Genomic DNA, 21251 nt, shown 5'->3' with positions numbered 1-21251 from the left:
ATAAGTAAGTTCATTTGTGTCATATTTTAGATTCCACATATAAGCATTATCATATGGTATTTGTCTTTCTTTTTCTGACTTACTTCACTTAGTATGATAATCTCTAATTGCAACCATGTTGCTGCAACTGGCATTATTTCGTCCTTTTTTATGGCTGAATAGTATTCCATTCTATATATACACCACATCTTCTTTATCCATTCATCTGTTGATGGATGTTTAGGTTGCTTTCAGGTCTTGGCTATTGTGAATAGTGCTGCTATGAACATAGGGATACATGTTATCTTTTTGAATTATAGCCTCGTCTGGATATATGTCCACGAGTGAGATTGCTAGATCATATGGCAACTATGTTTTTTTAGTTTTTTGAGGAACCTCCATACTGTTCTCCATAGTGGCTGCACCAATTTACATTCCTACCATGAAACTGAGTACATTAAACAGTAACTCCCCATTCCCTCCTTCCCAGAGCCCCTGGCAGCCACCATTCTACTTTCTGTCTTCATGAAATTGACTTCTCTAGGTAGCTCCTATAAGTAGAATCATAGAGTATTTGTCTTTTTGTGACTGGCTTATTTTACTTAGCATAATGTCTTCAAGATTCACCCGTGCTTATGTCAGAAGTTCCTTCCTATTTAAAGCTGAATGATATTCCATTGTGTGTCTATACCACATTTTGTTTTCCCATTCATCTGTTGATGGACCCTTGGGTTGCTTTTAGCTATTGCGAATAATGCTGCTTATGAACACGGGTGTGCAAATATCTCCTCAAGACCCTCTTTAAGTTCTTTTTGGTATATACCCAGAAGTAAAATTGCTGAATTTTATGGTAATTCTATGTTTAAGGTTTTGAGGAACCTGCATACCATTTTTCATAGCAGCGACACCATCTTACATTCTTATAAACAGTGCACGAGTGTTCCAGTTTCTTCACATACCTGCCAGTGCTTGTCATTGGCTATTTATTTGTAGTAGCCATACTCATGGGTGTGAGGTGGTTTCGTTGTGCATTTCCCTGATGTCAGTTTCTTTTTCTTGACTTGATCCCTTGTCTTCGATCCTACTCTGTTGCTATAGTCCTTAACAAGTCTGTCAGTTTCTTGAGGGTTTTTGTTTTCCAAATGTACCAAGGCATTTATTATTTGTGTCTGTACAGATTTCAGAGGCCAAAGACTTTTCTGACACACATGTTGTAAAGTTTCCATTTAGAGAGTCAGTTTCTGACATGAAGCAGTAGAATAGTTGATTCAGAAGAGCGAAGGTGGGAAAGCTGATTCAATTTAGCTCTAGAATGTCTGCTCCTCAGAGATATATTTGCAATAGGTTTGCGTTTTTTTAGTGAATATTTTTTGAGATTTTAGGTATTGCTTTTTATAGTATTGGCAGATGTTTGTATTTTCCAAGAGGCTCCAAGTGCCTGAAGTGTGGGTGGTTGTCTTTAAAACTTTCCACCTCCTCAGAATGTTTTATGAAGGAAGGCGTCCTGTGAACATCTGAGGTAAATCACTCCAGGAGGAGAGCACAGTGAGTGCAAAGACCCTAAGGCAGGAAATTGCCTGGAGTCTCCTGACCACAGCAAGGAGGCCAGTGGGGCTGGAGCACTGCTGAGAGAGAGGGCAGTGGTGTGAGATGGAGACAGAGGCAGTAACCGTGGTGGTAAAAGGTGTATTCCTTTACTAAGGTCACCATGACAAAGTACCACAAACTGGGTGGCTTCAAACAGCAAAGAGATTTGTTGTCTCATAGTTCTGGAGGTTAGATGACCAACATCAAGGTGTTGGCAAGGTCATTTCCTTCTGGCGGCTGTGAGGGAGAATCCATCCCAGACTTCTCACCTAGCTTCTGGTGGTTGTGGGCAATCCTCAGCATTCCCTGGCTTGTAGATACACTGCTCCAGAGTCTGCCTCTGTCTCTACATGGCATCCTTCCTATGCGTGTCTGTGCCCAAATTTCCCTCTTCTTATAAAGACACTAGTCATATTGGGTTAAGGGCCCTCCCTACTCCAGTATGACCTCATCTTAAGTAATTACATCTGTAGCCACCCCATGTCTAAATAAGGGCACATTCTGAGTTACTGGGGTTGGGGCTTCAACAAATCTTTTTGGGGGACACAGTTCAGCTCATAACAAAGGGCAATACTTTGCTGAACTGGGGAGCTGAAACAAAATGCATTATTTAACCATAAGATAGCAGAAGCCTCACACTGGATAGAGGCCCAGAGACCATACAACTGCAGCCTCCCTGGAGCCTAGAAGTTTAAGGATCTGGGATCCAGAGTAATCAATGAAACCAGGGGATGGAGGCCAAAGGAACACTTGGCAAGGCCACAGGGGATGGAGGAGGTACACTGGGGCCACACGATCCCACCTATACGGGTGGGATCCACTGTTCCAACATGCACCAGAGCCTATTCTTTAACCTGTGGATTGAAGTGTGGGATAGTAGGGTAGGTGTTAGGAGCAAGGACTATTTAGGTTCAAATTCAAGTGCTGTGTGATCTTAGGCAAGTTACTTATCCTCTCTGTTTCTTGGTTTCTTTATCCAAAAGTGGAGGAAAAGAATATAATCCATCTCAAAGGGTTATCATGAGGATTATATCTGTCTATCCAGAAGAAGAGCTTAGAATAGTGCCTGGCCCCTCGTCACTGCCCCCCACATGTTCGTGGATGATGTTCCTGGGGTAGGGCTGGGAAAGATGATCCTTTCCACGTGGAAAGATGGTTAATTCAAATGGAAGTTGAAAAGAGGTTAATGAAGACGAAGACGCTATAGTTTCAGAGGCTTAGGTGGAGTTAAGGGAGCCAAGAAAGAATGATGAAGTATCCAGGGCCCAGCAACAGCAAGATGTCAGGAAGAGCAAGGGGGGCTAGTGGAATCCGACCAGCATTGTCGTAGGGACCCAGGCTGCCTTACAGGCTCTGTAGCTGTGGGGAGAAGCAGCGCTGCCAAACCAAGGCTGGCAGGGAGGGAGTGGGAGGAACAGTGCCTTCTGCCTTCCCTCTCCTCCAGCTTCCTGGTTTCCTGCTGGTAACTTCCCCTTCCCGCTGGTGATTTCTCAGCACGCATTTTCCCCTGACTGAACCCACCTGGAAGTCAAAGGACAGAGGAATCCAGCAGATTCCAGGGCCTAGAAGGACAGAGGATGGATCTAGAAAGGTAAATGCAAAATCCACAGCCCCCTGCCCCCCAAAGACTGTTTCTTACTGGGGAATCCAGGGCAACATATTGAAAGCAGTAGATACTCCCTGAGTCACACCGACTGGGAGAGAAGATGTAGCAGCTGGTGCTCACCCCAAATTCCACGTGTGTCCTATGGTCAGCTCAGGGCCACACCACTACTTTGGGCCAATGGTCTGGGAGCAGAGGTGACATGTGTCACGTACTGGCCCAAACGGTTAGGAGCCAGTGTACCTCCTCCATCCCTCTCTTGCTGTCACACAGTGAAACTGTGGAGGCCACAGTTTCAAGACAGCGCAGCTTCAAGATGGAAGAGGAAAGCCCAGCTTATATCAGATTTAGCCTAAGTGAGAAGAAACCCCAGGAGTGGGGTAAGCCTCTGAGATTTGGGGATAGGGCATAACCTATCACATCCTCACTGACACGGAAGGAGATGACCCAGGCCAGGAGGTGCCCTAGGCAGTGGAGAAGAAGTCCCTGCTGAGACTTGGAAATATGTTGGAAATAGTTAAAACGAAAAAATCACCCCACCCACCTCCATCCCAGAAGGTGGCTGGAAGTTGACTGGTTCCTAGGGTGCTAACGGTGTCCTCTTAGTGAGCGGGTCTCAAGAAGGAGAGCTTGGGGGCAGGGAGTGGGGAGATGAGACTGAAGGTGCAGTGTGTGCTGGGGTGTGGACCAGGGTCTGAGGCTCCCGGGTGTGGAGGATTGAGGCAGGAGGTGGGAGGGGCACTTCCCCTGCGTCCTCAGCCTGGCCGAGGCTCTAATTAGAAATGAAGTGTTTCAACAATAAAGCATTTTTTTCTTTTAAGGAGCTGAGGTGCTGAGGTAAATATTATACCCTTTGAAGATCGCTTTGTACCAGGACCATCAAAGGGTAAGGAGGGTCGCCTTCTGAAATTTAAATGTAAGGCTTTACCTGTCTTGCTGCTGTTTTTTTTCTTAATATTTATTTATTATTTATTTGGTTACATTGGGTCTTAGATGTGGCACACGTGATCTTCATTGTGGCATGCGGGATCTTTCATTGCGGCACACGGGCTTCTCTCTAGTTGCGGCATGTGGGCTCCAGAGCACGGGGGCTTAGTTGCCTCACAGCATGTGGGATCTTAGTTCCCTGACCAGGGATTGAACCCGCATCCCCTGCATTGGAAGGCGGATTCTTAACCACTGGACCACAAGGGAAGTCCCTTGCTGCTGTTTTAAATTAATGCCTAGAACATCACAGGCTTCACAAAGGAAGCAGAAGCCCTGATGCATGAGTTGGGCCCAAAGGGAGCAGGCCCCGGGGCAAGTCCAGGGGGCGAGCGCCCAGCCGGGCCCAGGGATAGGAGAGCTCGGCCCGCGTCAGGTCAGAGCCCAGAGTCCAGGGGGTACCCGGTGGTCAGTGGCGGGGCTCCTGGCCCTGGAAGCTCAAGAGAGATTCAAACCCAGAGACAGAAGGCTGTCAACAGGACCTGCCACCTCAGTCAGCCTTGGCCTGGGTCTCGGGGCCCAGGACCTGGGTGGCGACCTCACAGGACCCAGACATGGGCAGCGGGAGATGCCGATGTGGAGGAAGGGAGGCGAGGCTGGGTGAAGGCACCAGGAGAGGAAAATTTTCAACTGAGTGTAGGAGCTGGACCATATCCTCCCCGGGAAGACTCGAGGCTAAGCTGGCAGAGCCCCCAGTCCCCTAACCGAGACGTCGTGTGCACGGCCACTGCCCCCGCACAGCCACCACAGCCAGGGGTCCCCAGCGCTGCGCACGCAGAAAACGTGGGGAGCGTTAGAAGATGTGGTGCCTAGGCCACACCCCAAACCACTTCAATCAGGATGGCAGCGAGGGTGTGTAGAGCGCTCCCTGGTGAGTCTCGCGTGCCGCCAGGCCCGAGCGCGGCCAAGTGACACCAGCGGTTCTCAGAGTGTGGCCCCCAGGCCAGCAGCAGCACCTGGGAACTTGGTGGGAATGCAGATTCTCAGGCCCTGCCCTATTGCCCCAGAAACTCTGGGGGTGGGACCCGATGAACTATTTCGACAAGTCCTCCAGGTGATCCTCACGCACACCGAAGTGCGAGAACCACTGCATTTTGGTGGCAGAAACGACCACCCGTCTGTCTGCTTCTCCTCTGCGCAGACTGGCCCTCCTTCTGGAGCGATAATCATAGCAGCAGGGGCTGGGTTCTGACTGCACAGAGCTCCGATGGTCCCAGCCGCTCTCTGAGGCTGGGACTTTATTTCTCTCTAACAATCTGGAAACACCCCGCAAGTGATGATGCAAAGAGAGGAGGGGATGGAACGGCTGTGCGTTGGTAGGTTCTGTCTTCTCCTCAAGCCCCTGTGGTCTTTAAAGAGCAGCATGACTCGGGGAGGCTCTGGGCGGGTGGCTAAGAAGGGCTAAACTGTCCCGCTTCTTCCCGATGGGAAGAGGGCCAGCCGTTCCATCTCATCTCAGCCGCAATTTCCCTCCCAGCCCTGTAGCTTCTCTGGATTATTTGGAGCAGGCGTTCTGAGGGCCACAGACTCTGCACTCCCTCGTGGGGTTCAGGGCCCCCTTTACCCTCTGGATGGTCTTAGCACCATGATATGAGAAATACAGAAGGAAGCACCTAGGAGCGCAGGGAGGCCTGGGAAGCTGCCTGCCACTTTCTCCACACACTGAATGCACAGTGAGGCAGGAGAAGGGGTGGCTAAGTAGGAGAATCCATTCTCTCCAAAAACTTCTACCGGCATTGTATTGTCAGGGCTCTCCCGAGAAACAGAACCAAGAGGAGATTTTGCACGTATAAAATAAGTTGGTCTGAGAGAATGAGACACAGGAACAGAGGAAAGTGAAGAAGAGAAATAAACAGCGTTCCAATAACATTGGAATTCCTGGTTCCAGGAACGCCTAAGCCCTCTCCTCCTCTGATTTTATTATGTGAGCCAATCAATTCCAGCATTTTGCTTGATATGAGTATATTAGATTTCTGTTGCCTACATCAAGAGAGGCCTGAGCTATATAAGGAGGGAGGGGAACAGGGCAGGGCTGGGGCGAGCGAGTGAGGCACCCCGGCCCACAGTGCAACGAGGCCTCGGTCCGGCTCCTGAAATTGCACAGCTGGCATCTTATGTGAGCCCCTTCTTAAATTTGGTGCCCCTGGCACTTCTTTTTCCTCACTCTTCCTGGCCCTGGGTAGAAATCCCAGTATTTGGCCACAAATGGAAGTCTTGACTTTGGGGCACTCAAAAATATAATTGTCCACTGACTCCTTTGTTTGTTCATTTATTAAACAAACAGTGATTGGGTGCCTACTGGGTGCCCGATGTTGTCTTTGGCGCTGGAAGGGGCAGCAGATGAAGTCTGGTCCCTATGGGGCTGATAGTCTGGCCAGGAAGACAAATGTTGAGAAAATAGTAACTTGAGCGATGAGTCTTAGAGAAGCGCAAGTATGGCTGTCGGCACGTGTAGCTGGAGGATCTGGAGTGGAGACTCTACCTGAAGACTGAAGGATGAATACAATTTAGATTGCGGGGGGGTGGGGGGTGAGAGCGAGAACCTGTATATATTGGAGAGGGAACATCATCCCAGGTAGAGAGGCAGCACATGCTCAAGTACTCTCCATATCCATTCAAAGTCTATTAGGAACCAGGCATGGGTTAGCCTTCAGGGATTATGGAGATAAAATCATTATCCTACCCTCAAGGAACTGACCCTAACAGGGAAGGAACCAGACATGTTAGGGGGCCTTGACCACGCAGAGCAATGCATTCGCTGGGGTACAGGATAGGATGTTCAATTCAACCAGAGTGGATAAAAGAAGGCTTCCAGGAGGGGTAATGCCTGCCTGAGCAGAATTTTGAAAGATGAGTAGATATTAGCCAGTCAAAAAAGTATTCAGGGCAAGCCAAGAAGAGAGACCAGCCAGGGAAAGGCAGAAAGGTGAGGGATCGCAGGATGATGCTTTAAATGATGATTAGGTGCCCAGGCTAGCCCATGCAATTTAACATGGACCTGAAATACTATACATTTATGAAGAATAACAGTAGCAATAATACTATAGTAGAGTTGCATCCACGGCATCTTTCAGTGAGTCCCACGCACCAGTTTTTCTTCCAGAGTGAGAACAGATAGCTATTTCTTTAGCGGAACACAAGATGAAACATTTGACTTACATCTGAGGATTTGTGCTGCATGAAAAAAAATACACGTCTTTAAACTAGAATGGAATTCAGTGCACCAAGATGTTTGCACCATTAGCCTAAGAAGCTAGAAGGAATTGAGATGCACCAAGGGATCTCCAGATTTATGTCTCACAGGTATCGCACTCTCTCTGGGGCATGGCTAATTGAGAAGAATGGCAGGCAATCGTCTACACATTTAAATTGTTATTCTCTCTTTCTTTCTCTCTCTCTGATCACGTAGTTATGAAAATTTACATATGATGCAATTTTACTATTTGCAAGGAGCATAGCCTCTTAGGAGAACACATGCTGGAACCAGAATGCCTGGTCTGAATCCCAGCTCCACGTTCTGTGTATCCTTGACCAAGTTACTTCTCTTTGCCTCAGTCTCCTCATCCATAAAATAGGAATAATAATACCTTTAGGAGAAATAAATGAGTCGACATACATAAAGTGCTTAGGTGAGTGATTGCACATAAGAAGTATTTTTTTAAATAGGAGTCCTCGTCATCGTTCTTATCGGTCTGTTATTTTAAATAGTCTTAGAGCAGCAGTGTTACCACCTTTCAGACTGTTTCTGTGGGAAAGGCAGGAGGGAGCTTGTTTCCTGCCCACAGGAGCCCTTGTTGAAGGGCTGATGGGGTAGGGAAGATGGGAGACCAAGCTTGGGTTAGGGTTTGAGAGCTGGGGGGGGCGGGCAGATTTGAGGGGTATGGAACGCCAGACTGAGAACTTGCCCCCATGCCACGCCCTGGATCAGGGCTCCAGTACAGATCAAGTATGTGTCATTCCTTGGTGTGGGCAGTAAAGGGTGGGTGAGGCCAGCTGGCCAGGGTACTCCCAGCATCTTTTCATTTGGCCCATATCTGGGGTAGCTTTGCCCGGAACAAAACACTTTGTCAGGCCTGGTCAGAGGTAACCCCATGGGAGGTGGGTTCATCTTTGATGTGTATCCCCCCCATCCCCGCCCCGATATCCAGCTTGTCTGGTCTTAGCCCCACAAGTCTAGGGTCTTAGTCCCATGAACTCAGGCCGTGGCTGCCTCAAACCTGTTCCTTCCTCTCCCAAACCATCAAGTCCCCAGGCCAAGTCCTTCCTCCCCACTTAGACCCCTTCCGCCTGCAGCGTTTTTACTCAAAGTGTTGTCAGCAGCCTTGCACCTCCTGAAAGCCTGTTAGAAATGCAGGATCCTATTGAACAGAATTTGAATTTTAATAAGATCCCCTATGTAACTTATTTGCATGTTGCAGTTTGAGAGACACTGACCTACATGACTGATTCCTCTTCTGACTGCCCTCCCGTGGTCCTTGCCAACCATCTGAAACTGCCTTCACCAGCTGTGCCCAGAGAATGGCCCTCTTATTATTGTGTTTTGGGACACAGGATTGGAGTTCATCTCACACTTTCAATCTCTGCATCACCTGTCCTCTTTCTGCTCTACAATTCTTGAGAGCACACCCTCTTCCTTGAATTTCCCATGGCAGCACATATAACCTCTACTGAAGGCCTGGGCTATTACACTGCAGCACAGAAAAAAAAATATATATATATACACTTTAAATTATATATATATATATATATATATATATTTTTTTTTTTTTTGGCTGTGCCACATGGCTTGCAAGATCTTAGTCCCCCAACCAAGGATTGAACCTGGGCTGCTGCAAAAGCACCGAGTCCTAACCACTGGACTGCCAGGGAATTCCCTAAATTATATTTTTAATCAAAGTATCACATCAGAGTTTAAAAAGTCAATGAAGACTAAAAAATACAAAAACAAAACTAAAAAACAGTAATGCCCTGTTCACCTCCATCCCCATCTCCCTCTGGAATGTCAAACATTCTTTTAGGTTTTTCTTCAGGTGGAAACCTCCATATACCGCCATTTCTTAATTCAATCATTTTAAACTTTTTCTCTTGGCTTCCTATTTTGATACATGAGGATTGAGCTTTTTAAAAATCCATTCCTTTGTCCATTTTCCAAATATAGTTTTATCCCAATTTTTGGTCAAACCAATTATTTGGTGTTTTCAATACTCAAGTTATCCCTGCAATCAAGAACATGCCTTTCTGTTTGGGCAAATTTTCTCATATTATTTCTTTAATAATTTCATCCTCTGTACTGAATTCTCTATTTCCTCCATCTCTGGAGTGTTTATTCACTCATCTTATTATTTTTGTATTAATCTTACCCACTGCAGAGACATCCAGTGTCCCACATTACATGTTCACTTTTGTGTAAATTTTAATTTTTCTGTAGTTAATAATTGCATCATTTGATCACTTTTCTTTGAACCTATGATTAAGTTTCCTGCATCTTATCACAGCTCTGTACAAAATGTCTTTCCACACAATCTTCCACTTGGTTATAGCAATCAGATAATTTATTGTCGTCATTTTCCACCAGTCTTAGTTGGTTTGGGCTGCTATAACAAATTACCATAGACTGGATATCTTAAATGACAAATATTTTTATCACAGCTCTGGAGGCTGGGAAGTACATGATCAGGGTGCCAGCAGATCTGGGTCTGGTGAGATCCTGCTTCTTGGTTTGCAGATGGCTGTCTTCTCATTGTATCCTCACATGGCAGAAAACAGAGAGAATGAAAGCAAGTGCTCATGTCTGCTCGTAAGGGCACCAATCCCATTCATGGGGGCTTCACCCTCATGACTTAATTACCTCCCAAAGGCTCCACCTCCAAATGCCATCACATTGGGGGTTAGGATTCCAACGGATGAATTTTGGGAGGACAAACATGCGGTCCATAACACCACACCTCTCCCCTCAGATATCCTCTATTTTCCAACTGCCCAAATATAAATCTGGGATCTTTCTTCACCATCCTCCCAGGGATTCCTTTTAACTCTCTCCTGTGAATCTTATTTCCTGACTTTCTTCTTTTTTGTTTACTTCCTAAATGTGACTAAGAAATATCTTCCAGTAGTTTCCTGATAACTTTTTTGAGATTTTGGATGTCTGAAAATGTCTTTATGTATGTACGTATGTTCACACTTGATAGTTTGGCTGGGTATAGAGTTCTAGGTTGCAAATACTTTTTTTAACTCACAATTCTGAAGACGTATCCTACTGTGTTTAAGTTCCCGGTGTTGCTGTCAGATGCCTTTGTTAGTCCTTATCTTTAATGTATGACTTTTTCCCCCCTCCATCTCTCAGGAAGCTTTTAGTGTCTTGGGGTGTTTTGCCATTTCACAAAGATCTGTTTATTTTCATTCATTTTGTTGGTCATTCCATGGGTCCTTTTAATCAGGAAGCTTATTAGTTTAGGGAATGCACTTCAGTTTGGGGACATTTTCTTGTATAATTGCTTTAGTAATTGTCACTGTACTGTATTCACTATTTCCTCTTTATCTGGAATTCTTATTCTTTGGAAGATGATCCTTCTAGGTGAGTTTCCTAATTTTTAAATTTTTTTCTCCTATTTATCATGTTGCCTTTTCTCTACTTTCTGATAAACATATTTGTCTTTCTCTTACAATTTTAAAAATTAATTTTAGATTTTGGCTCTCATAGTTTTAATTTCCTAGAGCTCCTTTTCTACTTTTTCCTCTGACTATTCTGATGATCCTTGACTACCTGTTTTTACTTAAGATTGGGAATCTCAAAGCTGATTGGAAGCTCAAAGATGATTAGAATTTCTGAAACGAGGCAAGGGCACTTGTCTATTTGTGGGTTCAACTCATTGGTAATTTAAGGGGCTAGCTGATTATTTCCTGGAGAATCCCTAATGTCAGTAACTGTAGACCTGTTTGGAAACTGAGCAAGAAAAGGTGCTGAGGGTATCACCATTCAACAGATTTTCACTTTCTTCCTGGTTTTAGTTCAGCATCTCAGCCCCGCCCTCTATGCCTGGTGTCCTTGAATCCAGGGCTTCACTGATTAATTTTTTCTAGAATTTATATCTCATGTCTACACTGCAGGTGGGGCTGGGGGTGGTTTCCTGGGCCTCTCTGATTAACTTTTTCTAGAATTTATATCTCATATCTATGCTGGAGGGGGGACTGGATTTGTTTGCCTGACAGGTAAGGCAGAAGTGGGGACCTGGAAGTTCTAACTGCTCCTTATTCTGGCTTTCAAAGGTGTCTCCTATTTTAACCCACAGTCGCACCCTCCCTTCCTGCATCCAATGACTCCCACCTCAGAGTGGGCAAATGGACGGGATCCTTTTCAGTGGCCCCATCTCAGACACTCAGGTTTACCCTCCCTTGTTCTGCCAAGTGGTTGGCCATTCCTCCTTCTATTTCCTTCATCTGTTTTTCATTTTCACATATTATAGTTTAAGGTTACAAAGGTACATCACAAAGTTATCTGTTTTCACCTTCCTTGTTGTTTGAGGTTGATTTTGGTACAAGAAGAGATTGAAACTGTCACTTATCCTGCCACCCTAAAATTTAGCAAACACATTAAGCATGCTTTTCTCAAAGCCCCTCTGCCATCTCTGCCAGTGGGAATTCCACGTTTGCCATGTCTTCCCCTCATATGCTGCTTCCTGCTGGCCTTTTCTCCCCCTGCATTCCTTATCTCCCCCCACACCACCTCTCCACTTTTCTTATTTTCCTTTCCTCCTGCGGAGAAGTTCAGGCTTCTCGTTATTCATTCCTCTTCTTTCCGATTTTGTCCAAGAATCTTTCTTCACTCAAATGGTGTATTAGCTCCTAGAGCTGCTGTAAAAAATTCCACAAACTGGGTGACTTAAAGCAACAGATATTTATTCTCTCACAGTTCTGGAGACTCAAAGTCCAAAATCCAGGTGTCAGTAGGGCTGTACTCTCTCTGAAGGATGGGGAAGACTTTCTCCTTGCCTATTCCCAGCTTCCAGTGGTGGCTGGCAATCCTGTCACTCCTTGGCCATCAGCTGCATCATTCCAATCTCTGCTTCCAACATCACATGGCCCCGTTCCCTCTGTATGCATCTGTGTATTTCCAAATCTCCCTCTCCTGATAAGGACTCCAGTCTTGTTGGATTTAGGACCTGCCCTAACCCAGTATGACTTTGTCTTTTCTTGATTAGTGGACAGGAACTTTCAGGAGACACTATTCGACCCAGTACAAATGGTTTTTAAGTGTTTTTTTTTTTGCTGAGCAAAGACTAGTTCTCTCCCTAAAAGGAACTCCTCTTTTCGCTCTAAAAATAATATATTTTTTCTCCTCACTACCATAATTCTTTAATTTCTTAGGGCTACCAGCTTTGTTTCCCCAATTGTTCTGAAGTGACATTTCGCCTGGGATTGTATATGATGACCCTGTATGTTCCCACAGTCCTTAGCTCAGTGCCATGCCCATAGTAGGTGCTAATTGTTAAAAACAAGACAACAGGCCCAGAATAGAGTTGCTTATGCTAAGCCCCACATCACTAAACTGAGCTCTCCCAGAAATGGAGTCTTAAACCAGTCAATCAGGAATCACCTGACTAGCACTAATTAGGTCATCTGCCTGATAGACCCCTGCCATTATCTAAAGGAAAGTAACTTTGCAATAACCAAATCCCTTGTTTGCCTAGTGTGACTTTATTGTTCCTACTCCCTTCTGCCTATAAAAGTCTTTCATTTTGTACAGCTCCTCAGAACTCCTTTCTATCTATGAGATAGGAGGTTCCCCTATTCAAATGGATTTTTGCTCAAGTAAACTGTAAACATTTTTAATATGCTTCAGTTTATCTTTTAACATTAATAAATATTAGGAAATAAACTTGGCTCTCATGTTTGCCCAGTGCCCTGGTTTATCTGGCTCTTGAGTGGGAAAGTGATCTGATGATTATTACACTCCCAGAGCTTCTGCGTTTTAATAGTTCCCATGGACAACCTTCAGTGGGTCCCCAGTGTTTGCCGAATAAAGTCAAAACTCAGCCTGACATGTAAGCGCTTCACAATAAGTCTGGGGGCTTTTCTAGTCTTTTCTCCCATTTATCCTTTGCTGTCTCCATTCTCCAAACCAACCGGGCTCTTCACTAGCTCAGTGTTTTTGCTTGGCCACACTCCCTGCCTGAATTGGTCTCCCTTCCCTAGCTCCCAGCGAACTTCTACTCACCCCTCAAAACCCAGTCCAAAAACCCCTTTCTCTGTGAAGTCTCTTTTTATTCCCATAAGCAGAATTCATCTCTTCTGCCTGGCTGATCCCCACCATTGTGAGCACAGCTCCATTTTAACACTTGCCACATTGTGAGGGAATTTGGAGTGTCTGTGTCCACCCTGAGCTACACTGTGAGGTCCTGTCATGTCTACTAAGCACAGTGTCTGGCAAAGAGTAGACATCATTATGTTTCTCCAATGAGGTCATGATGGTGGCATTGACAGCAAACAGGCATAGAAGTCTTTTAGGGCTTCTCAACCCATACCTGAGGAGCTTCCGCATAATTTCTCAGCATGGTAATTGGGAATTAGAGGAGGGAATGGGGGTTTATGTAAGTAATCCAAACTTTATTACTTACAGATCAATCCAAGGCAACTTAATCTTTTATGGCTTCTAAACCTTAGGCAATATAGGACAGTCCTTTCCTTAGAGGAAGCTGGGGAGGGTGTGGAGTCCTGGAGAAGGGAAGTGACTCCTTCTATTTTCCCCTTCAGTGTCTTAGCCTCACTCCAGGCAGCTCAGATCTCAGGGGCTTATTGTAATGAAGCTCAAGAACCAGGCAGTTATAAAAAATGCAGAGCTCAAGGGGCTGACTCTTCCCTCATCATCTCTCTTACACAGGCTGCAGCGTCCATCTGTCTGTCTGTCGCTCCTCTCTTGGTGAAGTAGACACGCCCAGGGCCCTGCCCAGAGCCCTCAGACCTTGCAGTGTGCCTCTGATCATTCCAAATGCCAGTATGTGCGTCTCTGTGCCTACGGAATGTTATTCTGGAGCCATGGAAGGCAGCTTCTTCCACAAGCAGCAGGTCGGAATGCTAGAAAATCAACCTCTCTGGGTGCAGCCCTCAACCAGTGACTCCCAGGAGTTGCTGTATAGATGCCCCAACCTCCTTCCCTCTTGGCTGGGGATAAATCTGAGGTGTGCATATTCCAATTTCCCCCTGAATGAAGCTCCAGTCGCCCACATCCGTGCACCATTTATTGACTACCTTTCCTCACCCTTATCCCTTCCCGACTCCTCTTCTGGAATGTCCTGGGACTACTGCCGAAATATCTTGAGTGCAAATTTGTGCTCAAATTTTTGTCTCAGAGTCTGCTTCTGAGGGAACCCGAACTAAGAAACATGACAACTCTGTTCTCTAGAAGTTTTGCTCTGTTCTCTTGTTACAATTTGACTTATCCTTTCTTCTAATCTCTGGAACCTTTTTAAAAAACTTCCTAGCTCCGCTCTTTCATGTCTTTTGCTTACACATTTTAATAATTATTTCTACTTTCTCATAACTTGCACCATCTGCACCTCATGGCCCTCGCTTTACCACGTGCTATGTCTCCTTACATCTCCTTTCATTTACTATTCCCACTGCTAACTGCCTCGCTCTTCTAATTTCTCAGTTCAAATCCCACAAGCGGGAATTTGATGGCCCAGCTCATCTTTGTTGCATAGGGCACTAGCTGACCCATGGATTGGCTGCGCTCGGCTCAGCTGTTCACAGCTGGTCCAATCAGCAGTGCCGGAGGAGGGAGATGGCACAGGAATCTTTTATATGGACAGTTGATGCTTTCTCAATTCTAGTATACTCTTTTCTTACCTTTCCTTTCTTTCTTTTTTTTTTTTTTGGCTGTGCCGCCCCATCATGCGGGATCTTAGCTCCCCAACCAAGGATCGATCCCGTGCCCCCTGCAGTGGAAGCACAGAGTCCTAACCACTGGACCACTGGGGAATTCCCTCTCAATTTTATTTAAAATGTAACTTCAACTTCTCCTTCCCAATCAGAGTGTCCCACTAGGTCACTCCAGTGCTGAAATTCTGAAGCCACCGTGGGTTTGTATAAATTAAGACATGGCCTAGGAACTGGCCCTCAGCCAGGCTGTGGGCAGGACCTTTTCTGGGAAAAGGCTGTGTACGTGAGGCCAACGTATTTGACAGGGTTAGTAGTCCCAGCTCTCTGTGAAAAAAAAATTTGTTTTAATGGTTACGAAAGAGCTTGGAAAATACAGAAAAGCACAAAGGAAGAAAATAAAAGCTACAGGAAATCCCAGCACTGAGATAATCACTCGTTGCATTTTAGGGCCTTTCCTTCTGTGTGTGTCTCTACATTTAGAGGGAAATATTTCTTCCCATAATAAGAAGACCGTCCTACATATGCTGCTTTTTATAACCTGCTTTTTTCACCTTATCACTGAACATTTTTCCGTGCCATTAAATATGCTCGTACGGCCTCATTTTAGGTCAGCCGGCCTTCAGACACCGGGCTTCCTGCCCTGATGAGATGAATTCTCAGCCCTCCCTTCCCCAGGACACTCAGCTGTGAAAGGCACTGACTTACACAGCTAAATCTAATGAGCTCATCTTTCTTCCTGCTACAAAATTTCAGCTAAACCTATGTGGATAGCCGCCCTATGGGGCCTGGTCTGTCTGCTATGGCGGGAGCTTCCCCAAGGGCCCCAGACTCACCAGGGAAATCACCAGTCAGCCGTCTACAGCTTCCTCATTCCCCACACGCTCTCTGCAAAGCCAGCTCAGGGCTCCGTAAACTCAAATCATCAAAAACTCAGAGCTGGAAGCTCCCTTAGGAGACTGCTGCGGTCTCCTAAATTAGCAACAAGGAACCAGGCCGAGAGAGGGGAAGTGACATGCCCACACTCGGCCAGGGAGCAGGGGGCAAGCTGAGGACTCAAGCTTGTGTCCCTGTGGCCAAGCCCAGTCTCTTCTTGCTGTGACCCCAATGCCTGTCGGGAGTTGGGGTTCTCCTCTTGGGCCCATCCGCCCTGCAGGACGAGGTCTCATGGCATTCTCAAACCGGGGATGGAGTTTGCAAACCTAAATCCCCGGCCCAAGGATCAACCTTGGGGGATGTGGCTGCCCCCTGCACACCCCCCTCCCCCCGCCCCCCCCCCCCCCCAACCCAGCCTCCTTCTGGATCAAGTCCTGGTTTCACATCCCTGGGTGTGGTGTGGTTGGAACAGCTGCTTTTCTGGCTGTCTGCGGTGGCCATGCCTTGAGGCTGAGTAAACATTCCAGCAGCAACAGGCCTTCCTGGCTCTAGGGCCTATGCTGGGGAAGTGTCTGGGCTCTGGAGAAGCAACAGAGAAGGAGCCAGCAGCTTTGCAGACTGTCACTAAGCCACAAAGACCTGCTCCAGGCCTCCAAGCTCTCTGAGTCATGGAGCAGATTGCAGTGGTTGGAGCAGGCCCCAGGAGTCCAAGACAGCCCTGCCCTTCTAGCTGCATTGTCATTACCAGGGGAATCTGAGGGAGGCTTTGCCCCTGTGTGAAGACAGCGTTTGCCTCAGGGAGCGGTTCTTCCAGCTGAAAGCCAGCTCACTCAGTATGAAATGAGAGAGGGATTATCCCAGCACCCCATCTGCCATCCTGAGGAGTCCTGGGCTCCCGCCTGATTACAGAGCCCTGGGGCCTAATATTTAAGCAGCATGAATGGAATCCCGACGCCTTATTTTCCCCCATTACTGAGCCAGGGACCCAGCCTCGGGGATCCCCCAGGGCCCAGGCCTAAGGCAGAGGCAGGGCACCCACTCTCATCCTGGCAGCCAGGCGTTTCCTTCCCTCCCATAGCTCTGCTTTAGACACCAGGCTGCTTTACCCCATTGTCTAGCCGGTGTCTTTCTTCCAGGGGGAAACATTTGGTGAATGTGAGCCTTCTCCAAGTGTAGACCCCTTTAGCTCTTTTCCTGCGTCTTAAAGCACACGTCGCCCTGTTTCATCTTCAATCCACTTTCTTCCCCTGCAGATTTTCTTATGTGGCAAACAAGACCGAAAAACTCCTGCTGGCTGCCATGTTTGCCGAAAACCAACCCAGTTTTCTTACCGTCTTAGAAACCAGATAAGTAAGACAGTGACTGACCCTGGGGAAATGACGGGTGGACAGACTCTCCTGTTTAATAACGATAATAGATCATTAACGATTTCCTTGATTGGGAGCAAAGCCCGATGCCTACGAATCCTTCACTCAAGCATCCTCGCTGTCGGGAACTCTTTGCTAACTCTCACACCCCACCTCCAGGCTAAGAAACCAGAATTCTTACTCGATAATCTCTTTGGATTTAGAAAGTCCACCGTGATTTCCACTCTGCCAAAGACAGTATCCACTTTCACCACTGCAAGCCCACAAATGTAGAGTGCTTCCACCATCGCTGCGGGGAAAGGAGAGAGACGCCTCTGGAGGGGCCAATGGTTCTGAGCCTGGCTGCCAAGCAGAAGCAGGGAAAGTTGGAGGGGAGTGTGGAGACCAAGGGACAGGGAGAGGAGGGGTGAATGAAGAGACAAGAGAGGGGGTGCGCTGGACACCCAAGCCCCAGACTCGCCAATCCTGCTGCATGCAGTGGCCAACGGCGCCACGGGGAGAACCAAGCTCGACTGAGGGCTGCCCTGCCTGGCTCGGCTTATGCATGAAGCCAAGAAGCCAGCGGGGCCAGTTTTCCAGACAGGAACAGCTACATAATTTGTGGGGCCTGGTGCAAAATAAAATTGTGGGACCCCTTGTTCAAAAATTAAGAACTTCAAGATGGTGACTGCAGAGCCGGAAAATAAGTGTGAGGTCCCGCGCGAGCAAGTCCAGTGCTGAGACTGGGGTTTTGATGGGTCACTGGGCTGATGGAGATGTCGTTGATTAAGATTAAAAACAAACTGGGGGGGCTTCCCTGGTGGCGCAGTGGTTGAGAATCTGCCTGCCAATGCAGGGGACACGGGTTCGAGCCCTGGTCTGGGAAGATCCCACATGCCGCAGAGCAACTAGGCCCGTGAGCCACAATTACTGAGCCTGCGCGTCTGGAGCCTGTGCTGCGCGACAAGAGAGGCCGCGATAGTGAGAAGCCCGCGCACCGCGATAAAGAGTGGCCCCCGCTTGCCTTAACTAGAGAAAGCCCTCGCACAGAAACGAAGACCCAACACAGCCAAAAATAAATAAATAAATAATTTAAAAAAAATAACTGGGGGAGGGACATGATAGGTTAAGCTGAGGGACGGAAGTTACATCGATAACAGCTCATTATTGTGCACCTGCTGTATCTCAGGCCCTCTTCTAACTAAGTGCCTTCTGTATGTTATCCAATTTAATCTGATGACAACTGTAGGGGAGAGGCGCTATAATCATCATCAACATCATCATCATCAACATCATCATCATCATCAACATCATCATCAACATCATCATCATCAACATCATCATCATCATCAACATCATCATCATCAACATCATCATCATCATCATCATCATCATCATCAACATCATCATCATCAACATCATCATCATCATCAACATCATCATCATCATCAACATCATCATCATCAACATCAGCAGCAGCAGCAGCATTTCCCAGATGAGAAAGCCGAGGTACTGAAATGAATATAAAACCATTATGTAACCAAAATGGAAATGGTTACTTGACCACTGTGACCATGAGTTAACTTACGGGTTGAGTAATTTGCTCAAGGGCATAAAGCTCTTAAGTGGGAGAGTTGGGATTAGAATGTGGTCCAGGGCCCATGCCCCTAACCATTTGACAACACTGCCTGTCTGTAAACACTGGAGCACAGCTCAGCCAAGTGGATCTTCCTTACAAGGAACTCTCCTACTGTAAAAAGAGGCTTCTGACAGAGGTGTTCAGAGAGGCGTGGGCTGGAGACATTTGAAGGCAGGAGGGCCCTTTATCAAGGGGACCCTGGCCTCCCCTCACTGGGGAGTTGGATTAAATAACAGCAATTCTAATAACAAGAGTTAGCACACTCTCAGTAGTTGTGATGAGTCAGGCACTGCGCCAAGTGCTTTACAAACATCTTTAAAGCCCGGATGTTGGTACCTGGTCCCCATGTTACAGAAGGAAAGAAGCCCAAGGGTCACAGAGCTTGGAGCTGTCACTCCCCAGTGTCAAGGAGCTGGACTTGAACCCAAACCTGCCTGCCTCCAAAGGTCTTGCTTCCAACAGCTGTATGATATAGGCTGACTTTTAAGGTCCCTCCCACCCCCAAGACGCTGTAATTCTAAATCTCCACTGGGAAATCATTCTGCATCCACCCATGAGATTTCATTTTAGCCTGTGTTGATATTTTAACTGAGAGCTTTGAGACTGCTGGGGGCCCAGGAATCTGTTCCCTGTCTTGAATCAGTCCTCTGGAATGTTGGCCCAAACCCTGGCCAGATCGTTCTGATTCTTTCTCCTTCGCATTTTACAATCTGGGTTTCCGGTAAGCTCCGGTGAAGGCCCGTGCTTCCAATTTCATCCTTACTTAAACAGACAGCTTCGTGAGTTCTGTCACACTGTCCAAAAAAGCTAGAGAACTCTTTCTCTGAGCCAGGAAGTGTGTGGCAGCCCCTGTTCTCAGCCTCTGTACTCAGGGCTAAAGGCCCAGATTGAAGGGCTCTGGTTTAGGATTAAACTAGAGCTTTCCCCAGTTTTCTCTCTCCATTTCCAAAGCAGCCCCCAAGGATTCCATCGTCTGGTCCCAGAACTGCAGGCACCAGCAAATCTCTAAGGATCTGATCCGAAAAAACAGGTCCCAAGACACAGATCTCTGGTTCCCGTCTAGATACTCAGGTCTTCCAAAGACCAGTTGTGTCACCTGTATTAGTTTCCTGTGGCTGGTGTAGCAAAGTCCCACCAGCTTTGTGGCTTAAAATAAGAGAAATGGATCCTGTTGCAGCTCTGGAGGCCAGAAGTCCAAAATCAAGGTGTCAGCAAGGCTGTGCTCTCACTGAAGGCTCTGGGGGAGTATCTGCTCCATGCCTTCCTCTTAGGTTCTGGTGGCCAGCAATCCTTGTTGTCCCTTGACTTGTAGACATATCACTTCAATCTCTGCCTTGTGATCACATGGGTTCATGCTGTTTGTCTCTGTCTGTTGCCTCTTCTTCTATGGACATTAGTCATCCTGGATTAGGTCCACCCCTCATCTTAACTTTACTACATCTGCAAAGACCTTATTTCCAAATCAGGTCACATTTACAGGTACCAGAAGTTAGCACTTCAGCATATCTTTTGGGAGGGACACAATTCAACCCACAACATCACCCAAAACTCAGTCAGTGAGTATACTGCTGGGGACCCTTAGACAGCATTTCCTGTGTGCCGACTCACTCACTGTGTAAACCTCACCAGGACTTACACAGTGAAGCAGGTTCTATTATCATCTCCACCTTACAGATGAGGAAGCAGGGGACCAGAGAGGTTAAGCAGCTTGTCCAAAGTCACACGCAGCTACCAAGAGCAGCCCTGAGACCACAGCAGGGGACAGACTCGGCATTTCACCAGGACTGAGCAGCACTGTTCTCAGCTTACGATGAGCCGGGAAAGGAAGGCTAAGCCCCGTTGTGTTAAGAGCTTTGGACCCATTGAGACCGAGGCTTCCCTACCGAGGGAAGCACTGGCTCCGTGTTGGATGCCCTGGTTTCACACTCCTTTCCTTCATGTCAGATCGTTTCTCTGAAACCCAGTTTCTCCATCCATAAGACAAGATCACAGATGCTGCCTGACCCAGCTCAGAGAACGGCTAGGAGGATCAATACCAAGACTTGCGCTGGCTTCCTGGAAGCCCCATAGAAATGCGTTAGGATCACCCATGTCCCTGGCCCTTGCTGCCTTCAGGTCTTTGCTCAAATGCCACTACCCTCTTGGAGCTTCCCCAGCCACTGTATCGAAACTAGAGCCATCCACCTTACCATCCCCATTTATCTCTTCACCTAAATTTCTGACTATCTGACATATGTATTTGTTTATGGTCTGTCTTACCTGTTTTAGAATGTAAACTCCAAGGGGGCAACAGCTTTGTCTATTTTGTTCACCGCTGCAGCCCCAGTGCCCACAACAGTGCCTGGCACATAGCAGGACTCCA

General features: G+C 47.0%; 1 long non-coding RNA gene across 1 annotated transcript; it reads right to left on the bottom strand.

The window, feature by feature from the left end:
- Positions 1–6406: 6406 nt before the first annotated feature.
- Positions 6407–16195, bottom strand: LOC137764228 (uncharacterized). Its single transcript, XR_011073937.1, has 2 exons — positions 15865–16195; positions 6407–6642 (listed from the first exon to the last, which is right to left on the bottom strand). It is a non-coding gene; the product is annotated as an uncharacterized lncRNA (long non-coding RNA).
- Positions 16196–21251: the final 5056 nt, after the last annotated feature.

Source organism: Eschrichtius robustus, chromosome 4 (genome assembly GCF_028021215.1).
Source record: "Eschrichtius robustus isolate mEscRob2 chromosome 4, mEscRob2.pri, whole genome shotgun sequence".
NCBI lineage: Eukaryota > Metazoa > Chordata > Mammalia > Artiodactyla > Eschrichtiidae > Eschrichtius > Eschrichtius robustus.
The sequence above is the reverse complement of the archived record's forward strand: the minus strand, read 5'-3'. Positions and strand labels throughout refer to the sequence as shown.